Here is a 17,401-nt window from a genome sequence, read left to right as displayed (position 1 = left end):
GTTCTTATTTGAAAAGCATTCTATCATGGAAATCACGAAGCAAACTTACTTATACATACATATTCGGAAAATACATAAGTATACATAAAAATTATGTATATGTATACCAGTTGACCCAAGAGACTGTTAACATTTGAAAATTCAATAATTCACTGAAAAATGCAGGTACAGAGGTAAAAACTGACACCACATGCTTGAAATGTTATAAGGTTTTATTGAAAGACAAAAAAAAAAAAAAAAAAAAGGGGGGGGGCAAGAGAAAGTGCTTTGTATGATAAAGAAAGCAATAATTAGCATAACAATTTATGTTTAGCAAAGACTATTTTATAGCAAATGTTTAACATGTCGGCCGTCATTCATCAATAATACCTGTAGTTGAAGGACAGTGTTGTGAACTGCACTGCATAGCAGGGATTCTCAACCAGTGGTATGCGAGAGAAAAATAAGGTGGTACCTAAAGAAACAAAGTATTGTGATGTTATTTATTAAATAAAGAAAATTGCACCTTTCGCTTTTCCATTCATCGTTAAGCTTTAGTTGCCAAAATAATCCCCCAAAACCTAAAAATTGTTTTGAATCAAGCTGTGAAAATTGTTAATTTTTATAAAAAGCCAAGCTTTTAAATTCAAAAATATTTATGATTTTATGCCACAAGATGGGCGATGAACATGAAACGCTTTTGTTACATTCTAAAGTAAGGTTTTCCTGAGGCAAAGTTTTAAATCATCTTTTTGAACTTTGACCAGAAATAAAATTTCCCTCTGTGACTCAAAATTTGAATTGCAAATATGTGTATTTATTAAATTATGGTTATTGCATTTAGCTGATATTTATGGAACGTTAAATGAATTAAGTTTAGGATTACAAGGATAAATAGTTAATTTAATTATCATTAGAGATAAAATAAATGCAATTATAAAAAACTTGAGCTAAAAATGAAAGCATTGGATAATAATATTTTAAGCTTTTTATCACTTTTAGAAAGTTTTCTCACCGAAAATAATTTGAAAATAAAAGAAATAGCATCCGGCATTAAAAATCATTGTTTTCCATTGATAAATAATTTAAACATGCATTTTCCCGAGGATTATGAAAAAGAAAATTGCATTAAAAATATATTTTGTTCAAATGTATGTAAAAGCTTATCTTGTGAAGGAAAAGAACAGTTGAGAGAGAAATTTCTGGTAATCGAACTCTTAACTGAAGATTTCAGAAATAACACACTTGTGAACTTTTGGCTGAATAGGAAAGAAGAGCTTAATGGCATATCAAATAAAACTATTATATGTTTATTGCGTTTTTGTACAACTTATTTATGTGGACAAGGATTTCCTTCAATGTTATATTTGAAAAATAATTACAGAACAAAATTAAAAGTGGAGCTTAATTTACGGTTAAAACTAAGTGAAATGAGATTAGACATAAAGCAATTGATCTCTCTTAAACAGGCCCATATTTCGCAATAAATTTTTTAATTAAAGTATTATAACTTATTTTGATAATTAAAATGGTAACCAATTTTTAATCTTATATTTTTTATGTGTGTGTATTTAATACAAATAGCCAGTAGGTTGTACATATGGCAATATATATATATATATAATTATATTTCTATTGAGAAATTGAAAAATAAACATTGTAGAATGTAGTGGTGGTACGAAAATTTTTAAATTTTTGTTTAGATGGTATTTTAGTCAAAAGGTTGGGAACCATGCTGTATAGCCTATCTGTACAAATTGAAATTGCTGTCGAATGTTGTCTTTTAATATCCCTAATGAGATCGGATGATCACAGTAGACTTACGATTTCAAGTAATGCCACAACCATTAACCACATTAATTGAGATCTGGGGACCTGAGAGGCCAAGCATGATGAAAGTGGCAACTCAGCATGCGATCCTCACCAAAAAATGTGCGCAAGAGGTCTTTCATGCATAGGGATGGAGTGCCATTTTGCATAAAAGTTCTACCTTCCAACAGGTGTTTAGTTTATCAGCCAAACTAGGGATGATGCGATTCTGCTATATATCAGAGTACCTCGTAGCTGTCACACTGACAGCTTGAATAGCAGAACCATGCATTTCCTCGAAGAAAAAGGGTCAGATGACGATTGATGTGATAAAATCCACATCACATCGTGACCAACATCTGGAAGCAAGGAGAGAAAAGTAACAAAGTCATGAAGGGACCAATTCCTTCTCTCACTAAAGCTCATTTCATACATGAATTTTATGCAGCATCACTGACATTTTACTACCCAGTGCTATATTTGCCCCCCCCCTTTTTTTTTTTTTTTACTTTCAATAAAGCCCCATGTTATTTTAAGCATGTGTGTCAATTTTTAGCTCTCTACCTACACTATTCCATGAATTATTGAATTTTCAAATGTTTAATGAACTTAATGGGTCACCCGGTATGTTTGGGCGTGTTGTGTGTATTTTGGACTTAACATAAAGAGTCTGTTTACACTTTCTTTGAATGATTTTGATGAAAAGTTTAAAAGAAGCAGGTGGCTTGGAATAACAGTTTTTGGCAACATCTTATTTGAAATGAGAAATACCGTCTACTACTTTAAAATTTATTCTTGTTTCAAAATGTTGCATGTAAATAAGTTGTGGATTGAAAGATATGTCTTTGCATTTTCCAAAGAAATATATTCCTATTTCATAATTCAAAAATGTTATAAAATGCACATTATTAAATTTTCTAAGTGCAAAAAAGCAACATTATTAAGCGGAAAGGGAAAATCATTACTTCTGCGTGGAAAGAAAAGTCCAAACGAATACCCAAAAATATCCACGACTGGCCACTCACTTCTCCCATCACTTTCTTCCTCAGCTTCAGGGATCACATAGCCTCAAAATCTTCAGGATTACTATGGACAGCGGGCATCAGAACTATCATAGAGTATGTCTATTCTAAGAGAAAATTAATAATAGATAACCAGGTCTAAGCACCTGACGAAATGTAAAGGCAGCAAGCCTCAACTCATATATATATATGTAAATATCTCTAAGCTAACTAACACTTTTTGCTAATTTTATATGAACATTCCCAAAAAAATTGTAAGTTGGAGCACCCAACAAAAGAAATAACTATTATTAAATCTGTTTATCTATAATGAGATTGAAAGGATAAACAACCAAAATAGGTTGCTGTAGCAATGATCAGAATAACATGACTGACCTGTAGTGCCCATTGAGGGGTGAAGCAGGCGGAATAATAATAAATAAATAAGTAAATACTGTTTCTAATGTTTGTAATGTTGAACCATTGGTAACAAGAGAAAATCCACTGACAAAGAAATATATTGTAAAGTTTTTAAATACATCTGTAGCAACAATAAATAATAAACAAAGATTTACAACCAGGAAAAGCTAAGAAACTTGATATTCACCAACATTTGCTGAGGCATGTGGGTTAGTGCAGAACAATTTGTAGAACCCTGTATGAAAACTATTTAACAGGAGATAAATAGAAATACATTATGACATTTGATGAAGCATAAGTTTACCTAAATAATAAACACACCCACCCACACAAAAAAAAAAAAAAAAAAAAAAAAAAAAAGTTCATACGAGTAGCTTCTAATCTTCAGAAATTCATTAAAAAAATTTTGAATAACTTCGAAAAAAGACCGCTTCCATAAATTTTTGCCACTAGCATATTTGAAGATATTTACTCAAAAGGCAAATTACTGTCTTTTGTGTCACAAATGTTAGAGCTTCTTCGATGGGCATGCGGAATATTGTTATCATGGGTAAAAGCAACGATCTTAAGCAAGTTTTGATAGCATACAAACCAATGGCACTCGGAAGAGCAAATGCTCTATATCAGCAACTGCTAAACTTCTCGACACGTCACGCAGTAGTGTATCACAGCTGTACCAGCAGTACATCAAAAGCGGAAAAACTGGATTGAGTCATGCAAAACAACGCCATAAACAAGCGACTGTTGCGCGAAGTACTCCGAGATTTAACTGTATCATATCTATGGTAAGAAGCATTTAACACCAGATCATGCCACATTTTAATGCGGGTAATTCTTCAGCATCTGCACAAGGACTGTACATCAGCTAAATATATCAGTGAAAACAAGGGCAAAAATCAACTAATACCTATATACAAAAATCATCATGGTAAAGGAAAAAAATCTGAAATGTTTTGGATTTTAAATTACGTCTAAAGGGGCATTTTTTAACATTTTGCCTGTTACTTTTATTTATTAAATATCAGGTTCTTTGCGCTTAAACCATAAAATTCAGTTTAAGAGCAATATCGCAAAATAGTTTTAAATTTAGCATATCTTTAGAATTTCTGATACAGAGTCTTGTGCGCTGGATATAATTTTTTTTTTTTTTTTTCCCCTTTACAAAATTGCCAATGCTCACTTTGAAATCCTTGCGTTTGTTAATCAAAAATTCGTTAAAGTTTTACAAAATAGGAAATCGATAATAAAACAGGTTTCAAATTTGGGCTTCCACATGTTCATATTCGCAGTAAGATTACATCATTCAAAATTCAATGGCTTTATGTACCGTTGTTTTATTACAATGCGAGAAACTTACATACATTATTGCAGATTTTTCCTTATTTAATTTCTTCAAATATAATGCAGGACTCTTTACATTTTGTGGCACCAGTTTGAAAAGTGAAACTGACATTTATAGTGAACCAATGCAAAATCGCAAAACGAAAGCAATAGTCCTACAGGCACAAGGAAATGAAGAGGAAAAAATGCATAAACCTGGTTCTGCCAATTGTTGAGTCGTAGTTTTTTGTGTCAACTAATCACATGTAAACTTTGATAGACTTATAAATTTTCCAACTGAATCCTTCCCATTTTTTTTTTCCTCTTCTTCATTTTAGCCAACAAACTAGCAACTTAAAAACTCTCACAATCTAACTCAAAAACGACTAGCTGAAAGGAAAAACTTTCCTATCAACCAAATCTCCCTCTTTTAACTTCTAGCTTAATTATTGATTATACAACAATGACTGACACAACCATGCCTCGTTTCAAATTAATTGATGAGTTTAAGTCTGTCACAACCGTATCCCAGCCAATAATAACTGTGTAAAAATTTGAGTATGTGCCGCACATCTTTCTTTATTAATGGAATGCGAAAAAGGAGGAAAAAGATTAAAAACTATCCTGAGGAAAAAGATTAAAAACTATATGCCTGACAAAACGTCTCCTGTGATGAACAATACTTTTCTTTACTGTTCTGTTTGCATCACAGATCAAGCAATGCATAACAAAGACAGGTGCCTATTTTCATTCAAGTCTTATTTTACAAAGATAGCTCTGCACAATAACAATCTTAACTTTCTCTTCAACTCTTTGTCCAAATGCCACTTCCTACTGGGCAACAAAAAGCCTACCCCCAAAACAGCAACAACAACCCCCCCAAAAAAAAACACTACCACCCCACTATGCTATGTCAATTTTCAGCCCAAGCCCTATTTGATGACCAATTTCCTGTCATGGAATCCACAGATAGGAAAAAACCCTGAGACCAGAACTACTACATAGCAATTCCTTTAGGGCTAGCAGAATGTTTTTTTTTTTTTTTTTTTTTCCTCTGGAATGGAATAAAGGGGGGGGGGAAATTCATAACTGTTTCAAGTAAATAACATGCAAGTCCCATCGCCTCTCTTAGTAGGAATACAAAGGAACACAACTTGATTACATAAAAGAATCAATAAAAATTATATAATGTATATATTAGTTACAAAATAACGCTACATTTAAAAATAATGCATCACATTTGCTTGTACTGTGCGTGTTAGTAACAAAGATATAAATGGGAATCTATAGTCTAACAAATTATTTCAAAGAACAACAGCATTTCTGTGATTCAGTCTAAAATTCAAATCAGGGGACCGGTTCATCTCTTTGCAAATTCATTTGATTCTAGCTGACTCAACAAGCACAGTAAATGCTTAGGATGACTCAACAAGCACAAAAGGACATAACAGATTAATTAAAATACTACCAGAATTCAATTGCCTTAATTTTATCATGCTGTCTGTGCTTGAAATGTTTGTTTACATTCATTTTTCTTTTCTTTTTATTCCTTTTTTTTTTTCTTTCATCTACCAACTTTACTCATTTGTTCAACCACAACTGTACTTTCACTGGCTCCAATTTCCATTACTTGACCAAACAGCTAATAATACTTTCACTAGCCATCCCACTGGAGCTCAGGACAAAGTGCTAAAAAATCCCTTAACGAATTTACGCACTGAAAAGAAAAGCCTCCTTCTGTGCAAAACTACTTAAGTGACACATGACCAATTCACGTAGTTAACAATACAGGGAAAAACTTAGGAGGAAGAAAGAAAAGGAAGCACCATAAATTTAAAGTTATTAACTGTTTTCACAGTCTAACAATTTCACTCGGCACATACAACTGTTTACAGTTTTCAACACATCTGACCGACTGGAGTATCATTAACCACCCCTCTCATTTCTTGCAGGGAAAAGGGGAACTTCAGCTCAGCAGGTCTATTATAAGTCCTCAGGTATCACAAACTGTTCCTCCAGGGCCGTTGCACGTTCATTGATTGTAAATCATTAATTACACCCACAATTCTTATTCAGCAAGACTGCTAACTACTTGACTAATACTTTCTATAATCCATATTCTCAAAATCCACACTAAATCTTTTACCTCAACTCTACACAATTCTTTTGACAAATAACCACTGATAATGAACATTTTTCACTTACGTTGCATCACTAAATGACCATTTTCACAGAAAGAAATGTTCACCAAACAGACACATAGCCTTAATGTGTAATTTTGCCAAAGCATTAGAACAGCACAGTAAGGTATGCCATTAAAAAGATAACCAGATTCCTATCAAATCAAGTAAAAATCTTTAAATTTTTGACAGCATAAGTATACAACTCTACAGAGTAAAAATTCTCCTTAGTCATTTTAAAATACTTGCGCTAAAACACACAAACTCTGAAATATTTACTAATCAACCTCCAATTACCATTCAATTATAAGAACATCCAACTCAATCATGAATAAACACACAATATTCGTGAAATAAAAATAAAACAGTCATAACACAGCACAGATTAATCAAGTTCTAGCTACTGTGTGCGATACTAAGCAAATTCAGAACGCACAAAACTTAAGGTAAGTACCACAAAACAATTGTTTACAACCTCAGCAGTTGAAATACGCCACAAATTATTCTATGCCAAACTCAAAATCCGTTCTAAAAAGGCAAATTAATTTAAGTATAAATTAGGTCTATAACCAATTAACAGACACTAAGCTCAAACAATGCAAACTGCAGGATTACTTAATTATGCAGAACAATAGCTGGAATATATACATATAAAACAATTATCTAACAGCACTGCACAGAAAACAATTATCTTGTATTATTTACATACAAAATACAAAGTAATAATTTCATCTGCCTGCCACATAACAAGATTTTACTTAACGCAAGAGACAAATGTTTTCTAAACTAACAGTAACCTAAAATGTTAAAATTCATTTCAACAATAAAGCTTTTATGTAGGCCACACAAGAAATTTATTATATTCCTCATATAGCCCGGCAGTATAATAAATATTTATGTTTTCACATCCATGACAATTTTTGCCCTGAATTAATCAATTTTACATTTCCATGAAATATGCATTTTTGAAATATATGCAACAATAACTATGAATAAGAATTAAAAACAATTTAGTACTAAAGAAACAAAGCCGTAAACAAAAATCACTCATTACTAAATTAAAGCTTAAACAAAGATATATTCAAGTTATTAAACATTAATGCAATGGATCAAATAATTCCTAGCTGTCAACAGCATACTTAGATTTCTAAGTCCTAACTTTCAATCAAATCAATAATAAAATAATCTTTATACAGTTAGTAATAACCAAAAGCATACTTAGATTACAAGGCCTAACTTTCAGTCCTAACTAAACTTAACTAACTCCTAACTAACTAATTATGTTCTTTCTCCTTCATGGCCTGAACACATCTTTCAGCAAGTGCTGTCTTGCTATTCATAACTAGTAGGAATCATTTCTTAAAATGTCGAAACAGAAACACTTCTCTCGTTTTTCCAAGGCATATTTGCCAAAATATGTTCTTTTTCTTTCATGCCATTAACACATCTTTCAGCCAGTGATCCCTTCTATTCTTACTAGTGAGAATCATTTCTTAAAGTCTGGAAACTGGAACACTTCTCCTTCATCTAAAACTGCATGCTCTACTCAAAACAAGTCACAGAAGCAAACCCATTTGTTGAAGACACATGTGGGGGGTGACTGCTTTCAACCAAATCTTCCCCCATTTTTTTCCTTTTTCTTCATTTTAGCTAACAAAGTAGCAGCTTGAAAACTCTCACAATCCAACTCAAAAACAGCTAGCTGAAGGGAAAAAAAAAAATCCCATTCAACCGCATCTCCCTCTTTTAACTTCTAGCTTAATTACTGATTATACAACAATGACCAACGCAACCACACCTCATTTCATATTAATTGGTGAATCTGAGTCTGTCATGACCATATCCCAGCCAATAACTCTGTAAAAACAGCAACCTAACAATCTTAACTTTATATTCAACGTTTGTCCATACACCGTTTCCTACAGACTGCCGAGTGGCTAGGTTCTCATTAAGGAAGGGGAAAACAATTTCATTGTCACTGGAATGTACACAGACAGCGAAAAGGTCTTATCCTTTTTTTTTTTTTTTTTTTTTTTTCTCCTTGAATTTCCCAAGTCAACTTTGGAGCCCAACCCCTATTTGATGACCAATTTCCTGTCAAGGAATCCACAGTTAGAAAAAATAGCCAATACTAGAATTACTGTATAACACAATACAAGGAAGTAGTAAGTGGTTAATGATTGTCGCAGAATTCTCTTACTGTTAGATATTAAAAATAAGAAGACTTAAAATTCCTATCTTTGGTTAAATTTCACACCAACGTTTATGCTGGGTTTCAGATAGTAGCCTGTTAACCAAAAAGTACCAAAAATATATATCTTTTTTGCATGTTCATTTTTTTATTTTATTAAAATTTTTTTCTTGCCTATTATACGAGGGCCATCCAGGAAGTAGATTACGTTTCCGTCTGTGTCCGCTAGGGGCGGGGCTAGCGCGACCATCTTGGGGTCAGAGCGTTGCGCAGCTCAGTCTGCATCTAGCCGTGCTAGTGAGAGGTTCATGCTGTGCTCCGTTCAGATACTGTGACGGTTTGAAATGTCTGCGTTAATTGAAAATCCCGCGAGCTGCGAGGTGCGCTCAGTAATAAGGTTTCTGACTGCAAAAAACTGTAAACCGATAGAAATCTATCGGCAGCTTCGTGAAGTGTATGGGGACAACATTATCACTGAAGGTGGAGTGCGTCAGTAGGTCATAAGATTTCAAAATGGCCGAACCAATGTTCACGACGAAGATCGAAGTGGGAGACCCAGCATAGTGACCGCCGAACTTCTCGAAAAAGTCGATGCTAAAGTCCGTGAAAATCGAAATTTCACAATAACGGAACTTTCTTTGAGTTTTCCACAAATTTCGCGAAGTTTGTTGCACGAAATCATCAGCGAAAAGCTTGGTTACCACAAGTTTTGTGCAAGATGGATTCCAAAAATCTTGACAGAGGACCACAAAAATCAGCGAATGGCTGCAGCGTTGAACTTTTTGGACGCTTACCATAAGGATGGTGACTCTTTACTTGATCGCATCGTTACTGGTGACGAAACATGGGTGAAACATGTGAACTTTGAAACGAAATTGCAATCAATGCAGTGGGGGCACACAAGTTCTCCCCAAAAACCCAAGAAATGCATGCAAACAATGTCGGCAAGGAAGATGATGGCGACTGTTTTTTGGGACAGAAAAGGTGTAATTTTGGTGGACTTCCTGGAAAGAGGCACTACAATAAACTCTCAAAGGTATTGCCAAACTCTCCAAAAACTCAGAAGAGCAATTCAAAACAAGCGCAGAGGAATGTTGAGCTCTAAGATCTTGTTGATTCACGACAACGCCCGGCCCCACACGGCAAATGTCACTCGTAAAGTTCTTGAATCTTTTAAGTGGGAGTTGTTTCCTCATCCGCCGTACAGTCCCGACCTGGCACCGAGCGACTTCCACCTATTCCCAGCAATGAAGAAGTGGCTGGCTATGCAGCGTTTTGATGACGACGCACAGCTGCAAGAAGAGGTAACGAAGTGGTTGAAGGCGCAGGCGGCCGAATTTTTCGACGAAGGAATTTCCAAGCTCGTACATCGCTACGATAAATGCCTTAATTTGTATGGTGACTATGTAGAAAAGTAGTATTTGAGTGTGGCTTTCATCTGTATATAATAAAATTTGTTTCCTATACTTTGTTTATTTTTTTATTCCAAAACGTAATCTAATTTCTGGATAGCCCTCGTATCTTTTTGAGCTACTGAAAACACAATAAGTACAGATCGGAACAAAAACTTGAGAATTTAGAAATTTAATGTGGATCTGTAGAAGCTGCCAATGATGATAAAAGAAGTGAATAGTTGTTGCAAATCAATATTGTTATGTGTTAACGTTGTCAGAATGCCTTTGCATGAAGAAATGAAGGAAACATAAGCCTTTATTTCAGATTTTAAATTTAATTTAAAATAATTTTAGCAAATTTTAAATTTTATATAAGAATTAAAACAGCTATAAAGGTTATAAATAACATAGGCCAAAGCAAATTCTTATCAGAACAAATCCCTAAACATGAGAACAGTGGAGTTATAGACTTTCATGATAACTAGATATGTTGCCGTAGGCACAGTGTTTTTAAAAACTGAAAATTGTGAAAATATGTATTTAATGAATACAAGGCATAGAAGCACTGCAGTATTCAAAGAATAAATTGCTCTTAAAATGGCCAATAGACACCTATTTATTTATATAAATAGCTTGTATGTGAGACCCATTTTAAATATTTCTGGAATCGAGTTTAAATATTTATAATGAGAATACATGTAAAAAAATGTTGGTATTCTGTTACATATTATGTACACTGATTCATTTTACAGCATATACTTGTAGCTGCTATTTTCAGTTTGTTACTTGAAATGACATTTATGTTTGTGATGTTGCTGCTTTTCAGCTCTTAAATCTGTTTACCAATCCAAATGAAACCATGCTGCTTACTGTAAATTATTATTAATTTATTATTAAGCTGGTAACTCCCATTGCTGAATAAAGATATAGTAAGTCCATGGCAATAAGTGATGCATTTTTCTAAATTAAAAAGACTTAGCTTTTTTATGATGTGAATGCTGAATGGCTCTAGTCAGACTTTATAAGCTCTTTGACATGTAGAGAAGATTTTTCCTGACTTTTGTAATGGATGCCAAATGAGAGGACTTTCATGGAAGAGCAATGTAAGGTGTTCTGAGTGTCATTCATAAATACAGACTTTACCATGATTGGTTAGTCACTCTAAGCGAATTTATAAACATTGCCAGTATGAAATCATTTAATAAGATCATATATGTTTTTTGTGGTACTATAGTTTTCCTGGTGTGATATTTTATATCTGTTTTTCTTTTTATTTATTTATAGATTCATTTTCTAATTTCCCAATTAAGTTTCTAATTATGTAGCTTATAATGTGGCATTCTATGCAGATGAATTTTACTTCTTGTTGCCTTTTACATAAAAGAGTTGTCATCTGATGGTTTATATCTAATCCATCTTATTCTGCAAGGTCATAATGAATGAATGTGTTTTTTCAGTTAAGAAATGATAATTCTTTCCCCCCTCTTAAACTGATTTTCTTCTTTTGATACACACAAGAGTTTAGGGTAAATTCTAAATGTTATAACAGAATGTGAGTTTAAAGTAAACTCCAGTACTTCCATCTATCCCTTTCAACAGGATACTGCAGTTATTTCGAGGCCCATCAATGGCTGAGTGGTAAAGTCGGTGAACACTGGTAATTCCAATCTGGGTTCAATTCCAGGCAAACGGGCTGGCTGCTTGAGTGTTATGGTTATCCTGACCCTGTTTCCCTTAGAAAGTCTCCCACAAATGTATACCTCCCCATTGGCAAATAGCTCTTGCATGTTTTTCCATACTTAAATAAACCAACCAAACTTGGAGGTATTTCAGTGTAATATTCAGTCTAGTATTGAAAAAAATATGTGCACGAATAAAGATAGTTATTGATTTTATTAATTCCACTTGCAAAAATTTGTTAATAAATATCTGGTTTTTGCAGCTGTATATATAACTGTAGTGTTTTTGCAGCTGTATATATAACTGTAGTCATCTTTTGTTTATTTTAAGTTCAGTCTTCTTTTATAAGCGAATGTTAGTCTTTTAATCCACAATTTTTTTCTTTCATTCCTTAACATGTTGGGATTTTTGCGAACAACCATGGAGTTAAATGCATTAACTAATTGTACTTGCTTCACCCTCAAAAACAATTTATAATAATCTCTCTCTTTTTTTAAAGATAACTAAAGTTTGAATATTTCTTGATTTGAAAATGAATGTAAGGTTAATTTTTGGGAAGACAAAGCTTAAAAATGATTTTTCTTTTTGTAAATGTTCTCCCAATTTCTAATGGTTTTTCGGTTTATGAGTCTTATTGGTAAGGCAGAGCAACAACTTCACAACCTTGATTACAGTTTCATAGCTAGTATATAAACATCTTAATATGTAACAGTATAATTGTTTTCATCTATTACAGTTTTGTGCTTACCTTGGAACTGCTAGTGGAATTAGTTGAAAATGTTTAATTTTTGGTAGCTGTGTTCTTGTGTGAACAAAGCTTTAATGATTTGTTATAAAATGGAGGCTGATGTTGCATTTACATGATTGAATTCTCCAGTACTGCATAAAACTTTCCTTAAAATGTTTATTTGTAGCCGTGTGGTAGAAACGTCTTTAACTACTACAATTGAAGTCCGGATAGTGAACATTTTGTTGCATTTTTTAAGTGGCAATTCCATTTTGAATAATAACTTAAAATGGAATCTGTCCAAACATAGTTTATACAGTCAAAAGTCGTTAATCCGGACTCGTCGGGACTTCGGAGAGTCCGGATTATCGATTTTTCCGGATTATAGATCATCAGTTTAAATCTGGTAAGATGGCATGCAGAAATTACAAAATTAAAAATATGAAACCGTAATTTATGAAATAAAGAACAATTATGATCTAAAAGGTATCAAAATTTACAAAAAGAAAAAGCTTAATATTTATTTGTTTACTTTATTAAACATTTCCTTCGTTTCATGTGATAATACTTTCTCTTTAATTCTATTAAACAGATGTAATTTCTTGTTTAGTTACAAAGTTCCGCTGTTCAAGTCCTATAATTGCTGTGTTGAGAATACCGACTAATTTGTCAATCGAAATGTTTTCGTTTTCAATAACCTCTGGGTCACTTTCTTCATTATCGGAAGTGAATTATAATGACGAGGAACTTGATTTAAATCATATCAAAGACAGAGTATATCGAGATGAAATACTACACTTAGTACGGAATTATAAACCAAATAAAATAAAAACATCTGCTCTGAAGATAAGGATAGTGCTGACAGATCAACTTCCAATCCGCGGGCGTGAAATTGATAAACAGATTTCGGATTTCAAAACATACTTTCGCTTTGTAGTAAATATATATCGGAAATTCTATTTGACATAATCAAAAGTTCAAGCTTACTTTTATAAAATTGCTCTAACAGTCTGCAAAAAATAATAAGCCGGATCCAATTCGAAGATTAAGGAACAACGCAATCTGCAACATTAACTGAATTAGATAACTTTAGCTTAACGTATAACTCCGTTACACATTAAACGCGCATGCGCACAAACATATTCGCAGCTGTAAGGGTCTTATGCGCTCTCGTAAACGCCTGTGCGCATGCGTGAACGCGACGCATGCGCAGAAAGTTTGTAGCTTTGAGGTCCGGATTATAGATCATTCCGGATTATGGGTGTCCGAATTAACGACTTTTGACTGTATAACTAATAACTATTGATTTGATCACATTTGAAATATTAGGGATAGTTCTTTAAAAAAACAGTCTTACATTAATTTACGTGTTCAACTCAAGCAGATATAACCTCTTAAACTTCTCAGCTGTGCTGTTCAAATAGGGCATCTAAAAGAACTTCTAGAAATGTACCCTTTGATTTCATTACTTATGGCTCATTGATATTTTTTGCTGTATATGATTCTCATGTGCAGAATTAAACAATGATTGTTGTATTATCTCTGAAATTAGGTTAGGTTAGTTCGATGTAGTGCAGTAAGGAGGGGGGGAGAGTTATACTATTTTATATCTCCCATTTTGTTCAGCCAATTGACAAAATTCAATATGTGTTTTTTATGTCTTGAAATATATTAGATTTATCTATAGCAGTTCTTTTATATCTGCATTTTGACACAAAATTGGACTTTTCTGTATCCATGTGCTGATTTTTTTTTTCCTTGATTTGATTTTATATTTCAAATTATACCAAGTTTCGCAAAAATTGTACAAGCCTTTTTTAAAATTAAGCACACAAAATTTTAATTCAGTAATGTTAATTGAATGTAATTAATTTCAGTAATGCTATTTATTTAATAATATAACGTTTTAAATTAAACTTTTTTGTTTCTTTTTAAATAATCTGTAATTTAACAGTAAATCGAAATAAAACTCAGTTTCTCTCCCCCCCCCTTGATTTATTAAAAAAAGTTTGAATAAGTAAGAATTGGAGTCCGGATAATAAACACTTGCATTTCTCAAGTGACAGTTCCATTTTGAGTCATTACTCGAAATAGAATCTGTCTGATCATGGTTTATGTAACTAATTACTATTGATTCAATAACATTTGAAATATTGGGGAGAGTTCTTTAAAAAGCCCATTAGTATATAAACTTATGTATTCAAATCAAGTAAGCACATATAACCTTTTGGACTTCCCAACTTTACAATTTAAAATAGAGCATTTAAGAGACTTCTGGAAATGTACTGTTTAATTATTTATTTTTATGTCCATTGATAGTTTTTATTGCATGGCCCAAGGGCTTTAGTTTTGCCACTGGTTTCTTCAGTTTTCTGGCTTTCAGAATATGTCAAAAATGGAATCTGTTCCAGTTGTCATCAAAAAATTAATATATGTATAGTGATACAGTTGTAAATAGAAATTTAGAAGTCAAATTGTGTCCTTCACCTTTTTTGTAACAATATTCATGTTTCACTGCATAATTTTTAAAACAGAACTAATAGAAATGATTGAATTATAGTCTTTGGCAGATGATATGCTTTCTAATACATCAATTTTTCTCAGGTTTGATTGACTGTAAATATAGGGTTCATAAGTATTTCCAGTAGAAATGTATTAGTACATATATGCTGTATCTACAAACAGTTTTTATATATCGAATGTTTTTGTAGTATATGAACTGGGTTCTAGACGGGAACAACCATATATCGTTATTTATATGGTATTAAATATATTTATCCATTATGCATTTCTATTGCACACCTATGTGTTCTTTTTTTGTCTTTAACAAACATTCTCTATTTGTAAAAAGCAAATTTAAAGTTAATTAAATTTGAAATGAAATTGAATTACAAATAAATGATTAATTATTGCTACGAACTGACCTACAATATCATTTAAATTCTGAGAGCATATGTAAATAAAGTGCAAATATCAAAATCTATGAAGAAATATATAATTCCAATAAATTTGTTAATCCTAAAAATTTATAAAAATGCATAAGTGAATAATTGATGAGCAGGCAAGAGACAGACTTATCGAGAGGAAGTTGCTTCCAAAACTAATGCTTCAATTATTCAATTCGTGTTTCGTCATCCATGTAGGCAAGGGTAAAAGGAAAATTCAAAACCAAAACAAAACCAAATGTTGAGAATTACTAAAAAGAAATTTAAACAAGTGGAATTTAGAGAAATTAGCAAGTAAAGACAGAATTAAAATTAAATTAAGAGTAGAAAACCAAAGTATTTTAGAAACTCTTGCCTACAAAAAAACTTCCCTGACACAAATTATGCAAATAAATAAAAAAGAAACTAGATACTATTTATAAAAAATACATAAATGATACTAAAAAGGCAATTAAATAGTAAGTTTTAATTTAACTTACCAACTATATTTGTATTTAGAGAGTGGAGCAGCATGCGAACTAACTGATGTTAAGTAGTGTGTTTCTTCTAACTTTATAAATAGAGGGCTCTAATATAAGGTAAAGTTGAGTATTAACCCTTTAACTGTCAAGTTATTTTGATGATTTGGGTACACAAATTGTCAAATTTTTTTATTGGAAAAAACAAATGTAGCCGAAATAAACATCTCCCGATATACGAGGGCCATCCAGGAAGTAGATTACGTTTCCGTCTGTGTCCGCTAGGGGCGGGGCTAGCGCGACCATCTTGGGGTCAGAGCGTTGCGCAGCTCAGTCTGCATCTAGCCGTGCTAGTGAGAGGTTCGTGCTGTGCTCCGTTCAGATACTGTGACGGTTTGAAATGTCTGCGTTAATTGAAAATCCCGCGAGCTGCGAGGTGCGCTCAGTAATAAGGTTTCTGACTGCAAAAAACTGTAAACCGATAGAAATCTATCGGCAGCTTCGTGAAGTGTATGGGGACAACATTATCACTGAAGGTGGAGTGCGTCAGTGGGTCATAAGATTTCAAAATGGCCGAACCAATGTTCACGACGAAGATCGAAGTGGGAGACCCAGCATAGTGACCGCCGAACTTCTCGAAAAAGTCGATGCTAAAGTCCGTGAAAATCGAAATTTCACAATAACGGAACTTTCTTTGAGTTTTCCACAAATTTCGCGAAGTTTGTTGCACGAAATCATCAGCGAAAAGCTTGGTTACCACAAGTTTTGTGCAAGATGGATTCCAAAAATCTTGACAGAGGACCACAAAAATCAGCGAATGGCTGCAGCGTTGAACTTTTTGGACGCTTACCATAAGGATGGTGACTCTTTACTCGATCGCATCGTTACTGGTGACGAAACATGGGTGAAACATGTGAACTGTGAAACGAAATTGCAATCAATGCAGTGGGGGCACACAAGTTCTCCCCAAAAACCCAAGAAATGCATGCAAACAATGTCGGCAAGGAAGATGATGGCAACTGTTTTTTTTGACAGAAAAGGTGTAATTTTGGTGGACTTCCTGGAAAGAGGCACTACAATAAACTCTCAAAGGTATTGCCAAACTCTCCAAAAACTCAGAAGAGCAATTCAAAACAAGCGCAGAGGAATGTTGAGCTCTAAGATCTTGTTGATTCACGACAACGCCCGGCCCCACACGGCAAATGTCACTCGTAAAGTTCTTGAATCTTTTAAGTGGGAGTTGTTTCCTCATCCGCCGTACAGTCCCGACCTGGCACCGAGCGACTTCCACCTATTC

The 17,401-nt window shown here is 33.4% G+C and overlaps 1 protein-coding gene across 1 annotated transcript in view; it reads left to right on the top strand.

Annotated features, from left to right (window-relative positions):
- Window positions 1–17,401, top strand: part of LOC118181281 (uncharacterized) — a 289,332-nt gene that overhangs the window by 128,986 nt on the left and 142,945 nt on the right. The window lies entirely within an intron of this gene.

Source organism: Stegodyphus dumicola, chromosome 6 (genome assembly GCF_044657685.1).
Source record: "Stegodyphus dumicola isolate Sdum_Otavi_A_Nest chromosome 6, ASM4465768v1".
NCBI classification, from domain to species: domain Eukaryota; kingdom Metazoa; phylum Arthropoda; class Arachnida; order Araneae; family Eresidae; genus Stegodyphus; species Stegodyphus dumicola.
The sequence above is the reverse complement of the archived record's forward strand: the minus strand, read 5'-3'. Positions and strand labels throughout refer to the sequence as shown.